The sequence below is a fragment of the Lolium rigidum genome, chromosome 7 (assembly GCF_022539505.1).
Source record: "Lolium rigidum isolate FL_2022 chromosome 7, APGP_CSIRO_Lrig_0.1, whole genome shotgun sequence".
Taxonomy (NCBI): Eukaryota; Viridiplantae; Streptophyta; class Magnoliopsida; order Poales; family Poaceae; genus Lolium; species Lolium rigidum.
The window spans coordinates 260676685-260683159 of NC_061514.1; positions in this window are offsets into that span (position 1 = coordinate 260676685).

Sequence of the window (6475 nt, forward strand, 5' to 3'; positions counted from 1 at the left end):
AAAATTTGGTTTGCATATTTGGTTTCTCTAAGGTCTAGATAATTTCTAGTATTGAGTTTGAACAACAAGGAAGACGGTGTAGAGTTTTATAATGTTTACAATATGTCTTTTATGTGAGTTTTGCTGTACTAGTTCATCCTTGTGTTTGCCTCAAATAACCTTGCTAGCCTAAACCTTGTATCGAGAGGGAATACTTCTCATGCATCCAAAATACTTGAGCCAACCACTATGCCATTTGTGTCCACCATACCTACCTACTACATGGTATTTTCCAGCCATTCCAAAGTAAATTGCTTGAGTGCTACCTTTAAAATTCCATCATTCACCTTTGCAATATATAGCTCATGGGACAAATAGCTTAAAAACTATTGTGGTATTGAATATGTAATTATGCACTTTATCTCTTATTAAGTTGCTTGTTGTGCGATAACCATGTTTGTCGGGGAACGCCATCAACTCATTGTTGAATTTCATGCGAGTTGCTATGCATGTTCGTCTTGTCTGAAGTAAGGGCGATCTACACTGAGTTGAATGGTTTGAGCATGCATATTGTGAGAGAAGAACATTGGGTCGCTAACTAAAGCCATGTTCCATGGTGGAAGTTTCAGTTTTGGACAAACATCCTCAAATCTCTAATGAGAAAAGAATTAATTGTTGTTGAATGCTTAAAGCATTAAAAGAGGAGTCCATTATCTGTTGTCTATGTTGTCCCGGTATGGATGTCTAAGTTGAGAATAATCAAAAGCGAGAAATCCAAATGCGAGCTTTCTCCTTAGACCTTTGTACGGGCGGCATAGAGGTACCCCTTTGTGATACTTGGTTAAAGCATATGTATTGCGGTGATAATCCGGGTAGTCCAAGCTAATTAGGACAAGGTGCGAGCACTATTAGTACACTATGCATGAGGCTTGCAACTTATAAGATATAATTTACATGATGCATATGCTTTATTACTACCGTTGACAAAATTGTTTCATGTTTTCAAAATCAAAGCTCTAGCACAAATATAGCAATCGATGCTTTTCCTCTATGAGGACCATTCTCTTTACTTTTATGTTGAGTCAGTTCACCTATTTCTCTCCACCTCAAGAAGCAAACACTTGTGTGAACTGTGCATTGATTCTTACATACTTGTTTATTGCACTTATTATATTACTCTATGTTGACAATATCCATGAGATATACATGTTACAAGTTGAAAGCAACTGCTGAAACTTAATCTTCTTTTGTGTTGCTTCAATACCTTTACTTCGAATTATTGCTTTATGAGTTAACTCTTATGCAAGACTTATTGATGCTTGTCTTGAAATGCTATTCATGAAAAGTCTTTGCTTTATGATTCACTTGTTTACTCATGTCATACACATTGTTTTGATCGCTGCATTCTCTACATATGCTTTACAAATAGTATGATCAAGATTATGATGGCATGTCACTCCGGAAATTATCTTTGTTATCGTTTTACCTCGCTCGGGACGAGCGAGAACTAAGCTTGGGGGATGCTGATACGTCTCCAACGTATCGATAATTTCTTGTGTTCCATGCCACATTATTGATGTTATCTACATGTTTTATGCACACTTTGTATCATATTCGTGCATTTTACGGAACTAACCTATTAACAAGATGCCGAAGTGCCGATTCTTTGTTTCTCGTTGTTTTTGGTTTCGAAATCCTAGTAAAGAAATATTCTCGGAATTGGACGAAATAAAAGCCCGGAGGCCTATTTTCTCACGAAGCTTCCGGAAGTCCGAAGGAGAGACGAAGAGGGGCCACGGGGAGCCAAACCCTAGGGCGGCGCGGCCCCCCTTGGCCGCGCCGGCCTGTGGTGTGGGCCCCCGTGCCGCCTCTTGACTTGCCCTTCCGCCTACAAATAGCCTCCGTGACGAAACCCCCGGTACCGAGAGCCACGATACGGAAAACATTACCGAGACGCCGTCGCCGCCGATCCCATCTCGGGGGATCCTGGGAGATCGCCTCCGGCACCCTGCTCGGGAGAGGGGAATCATCTCCCGGAGGACTCTACACCGCCATGGTCGCCTCCGGAGTGATGAGTGAGTAGTCTACCCCTGGACTATGGGTCCATAGCAGTAGCTAGATGGTTGTCTTCTCCCCATTGTGCTATCATTGTCGGATCTTGTGAGCTGCCTATCATGATCAAGATCATCTATATGTAATTCTATATGTTGCGTTTGTTGGGATCCGATGAATAGAGAATACTTGTTATGTTGATTATCAAAGTTATGCTTATGTGTTGTTTATGATCTTGCATGCTCTCCGTTATTAGTAGATGCTCCGGCCAAGTAGATGCTTTTAACTCCAAGAGGGAGTACTTATGCTCGATAGTGGGTTCATGCCTGCATTGACACCGGGACGAAGTGACGGAAAGTTCTAAGGTTGTGTTGTGCTTGTTGCCACTAGGGATAAAACATTGATGCTATGTCTAAGGATGTAGTTGTTGATTACATTACGCACCATACTTAATGCAATTGTCCGTTGCTTTGCAACTTAATACCGGAGGGGGTTCGGATGATAACTTCGAAGGTGGACTTTTTAGGCATAGATGCGAGTTGGATGGCGGTCTATGTACTTTGTCGTAATGCCCAATTAAATCTCACTATACTCATCATGATATGTATGTGCATTGTCATGCTCTCTTTATTTGTCAATTGCCCAAGCTGTAATTTGTTCACCCAACATGCTTGTTCGTCTTATGGGAGAGACACCTCTAGTGAACTGTGGACCCCGGTCCAATTCTCTTTACTTGAAATACAATCTACTTGCAATACTTGTTTCTCTCGTTTTCTCTGCAAACAATCATCTTCCACACAATACGGTTAATCCTTTGTTACAGCAAGCCGGTGAGATTGACAACCTCATCTGTTTCGTTGGGGCAAAGTAGCTTGGTTGTGTTGTGCGGGTTCCACGTTGGCGCCGGAATCTCGGTGTTGCGCCGCACTACATCCCGCCGCCATCAACCTTCAACGTGCTTCTTGGCTCCTCCTGGTTCGATAAACCTTGGTTTCTTTCTGAGGGAAAACTTGCTGCTGTGCGCATCATACCTTCCTCTTGGGGTTGCCCAACGAACGTGTGAAATACACGCCATCATACTCCTAGCGCAAAGCGTGCAAAATTGCCTGAAACTGCTAAAACTGCTGAAATTGATAAAACTGCTGAAATTTTTCAAAATATTGGGGACAATGCTCCCATTGTTGTAGATCATAATGGTTTAGACTTTGATGATTGTCACATCTCTGAAGTTATAAAGTTCTTACAAAAACTTGCTAAGAGTCCCAATGCTAGTGCTATAAACTTGGCTTTCACAAAACATATTACAAATGCTCTCATAAAAGCTAGAGAAGAGAAACTACAACGTGAAGCTTCTATTCCTAGGAAGCTAGAGGATGGTTGGGAGCCCATCATTAAGATGAAGGTCAATGAATTTGATTGTAATGCTTTATGTGATCTTGGTGCAAGTATTTCCGTTATGCCTAAGAAAATCTATAATATGCTTGACTTGCCACCATTGAAAAATTGTTATTTGGATGTTAATCTTGTTGATCATTCTACAAAGAAACCTTTGGGGAGAGTTGATAATGTTCGCATTACCGTTAACAATAACCTTGTCCCCGTTGATTTTGTTGTCTTGGATATTGAATGCAATGCATCTTGTCCCATTATATTGGGAAGACCTTTTCTTCGAACTATTTGGAGCTATCATTGATATGAAGGAAGGTAATATTAAATATCAATTTCCTCTCAAGAAAGGTATGGAACACTTCCCTAGAAAGAGAATGAAGTTACCTTTTGATTCTATTATTAGAACAAATTATGATGTTGATACTTCGTCTCTTGATAACACTTGATATACACTTTACGCGCCTAGCTGAAGGCGTTAAAGAAAAGCGCTTATGGGAGACAACCCATGTTTTTACTATAGTACTTTTATTTTATATTTGAGTCTTGGAAGTTGTTACTACTGTAGCAACCTCTCCTTATCTTAGTTTTGTGCATTGTTGTGCCAAGTAAAGTCGTTGATAGTAAGGTTCATACTAGATTTGGATTACTGCGCTGAAACATGATTTCTTTCTTTGTCACGAATCCGGGCCTAATTCTCGTAGGTAACTCAGAAAATTATGCCAATTTACGTGAGTGATCCTCAGATATGTACGCAACTTTCATTCAATTTGAGCATTTTCATCTGAGCAAGTCTGGTGCCTCAATAAAATTCGTCTTTACGAACTGTTCTGTTTTGACAGATTCTGCCTTTTATTTCGCATTGCCTGTTTTGATATGCTTGATGGATTTTTCTATTCCATTGACTTTCAGTAGCTTTGTGCAATGTCCAGAAGTGTTAATAATTATTATGTCACCTCTGAACATGTAAATTTTAATTGTGCACTAACCCTCTAATGAGTTGTTTTGAGTTTGGTGTGGAGGAAGTTTTCAAGGATCAAGAGAGGAGGATGATACAATATGATCAAGGAGAGTGAAAGCTCTAAGCTTGGGGATGCCCCGGTGGTTCACCCCTGCATATTTTAAGAAGACTCAAGCGTCTAAGCTTGGGGATGCCCAAGGCATCCCCTTCTTCATCGACAACATTATCGGGTTCCTCCCCACGAAACTATATTTTTATTCCATCACATCTTATGTGCTTTGCTTGGAGCGTCGGTTTGTTTTTGTTTTTGTTTTTGTTTGAATAAAATGGATCCTAGCATTCATTGTGTGGGAGAGAGACACTCTCCGCTGTTGCATATGGACAAATATGTCCTTAGGCTTTACTCATAGTATTCATGGCGAAGGTTGAATCTTCTTCGTTAAATTGTTATATGGTTGGAATCGGGAAATGCTACATGTAGTAATTCTAAAATGTCTTGAATAATTTGATACTTGGCAATTGTTGTGCTCATGTTTAAGCTCTTGCATCATATACTTTGCACCTATTAATGAAGAAATACATAGAGCTTGCTAAAATTTGGTTTGCATAATTGGTCTCTCTAAAGTCTAAATAATTTCTAGTATTGAGTTTGAACAACAAGGAAGACGGTGTAGAGTTTTATAATGTTTACAATGTGTCTTTTATGTGAGTTTTGCTGCACCGGTTCATCCTTGTGTTTGTTTCAAATAACCTTGCTAGCTTAAACCTTGTATCGAGAGGGAATACTTCTCATGCATCCAAAATCCTTGAGCCAACCACTATGCCATTTGTGTCCACCATACCTACCTACTAAATGGTATTTCTCCGCCATTCCAAAGTAAATTGCTTGAGTGCTACCTTTAAAATTTCCATTTTTTACCTTTGCAATATATAGCTCATGGGACAAATAGCTTAAAAACTATTGTGGTATTGAATATGTACTTATGCACTTTATCTCTTATTAAGTTGCTTGTTGTGCGATAACCATGTTCCTGGGGACGCCATCAACTACTCTTTGTTGAATATCATGTGAGTTGCTATGCATGTCCGTCTTGTCCGAAGTAAGGGAGATTTACCACTCATTTAATGGTTAGAGCATGCATAATGTTAGAGAAGAACATTGGGCCGCTAACTAAAGCCATGATCCATGGTGGAAGTTTCAGTTTTGGACATATATCCTCAATCTCATATGAGAACATTAATTATTGCTACATGCTTATGCATTAAAGAGGAGTCCATTATCTGTTGTCTATGTTGTCCCGGTATAGATGTCTAAGTTGAGAATAATCAAAAGCGAGAAATCCAATGCGAGCTTTCTCCTTAGACCTTTGTACATGCGGCATAGAGGTACCTCTTTGTGACACTTGGTTAAAACATGTGTATTGCGATGACAATCCCGGTAATCCAAGCTAATTAGGACAAGGTGCGGGTACTATTAGTATACTATGCATGAGGCTTGCAACTTGTAAGATATAATTTACATAACACATATGCTTTATAACTACCGTTGACAAAATTGTTTCTTGTTTTCAAAACCAAAGCTCTAGCACAAATATAGCAATCAATGCTTCCCTCTGCAAAGGGCCATTCTTTTACCTTTTATGTTGAGTCAGTTCACCTATCTCTCTCCACCTCAAGAAGCAAACACTTGTGTGAACTGTGCATTGATTCCTACATACTTGCATATTGCACTTGTTATATTACTTTACATTGACAATATCCATGAGATATACATGTTATAAGTTGAAAGCAACCGCTGAATCTTAATTTTCCTTTGTGTTGCTTCAATACCTTTACTTTGATTTATTGCTTTATGAGTTAACTCTTATGCAAGACTTATTAATGCTTGTCTTGAAAGTACTATTCATGAAAAGTCTTTGCTTTATGATTCATTTGTTTACTCATGTCATTACCATTGTTTTGATCGCTGCATTCATTACATATGCTTACAATAGTATGATCAAGGTTATGATGGCATGTCACTCCAGAAATTATCTTTGTTGTAGTTTACCTGCTCGGGACGAGCAGGAACTAAGCTTGGGGATGCTGATACGTCTC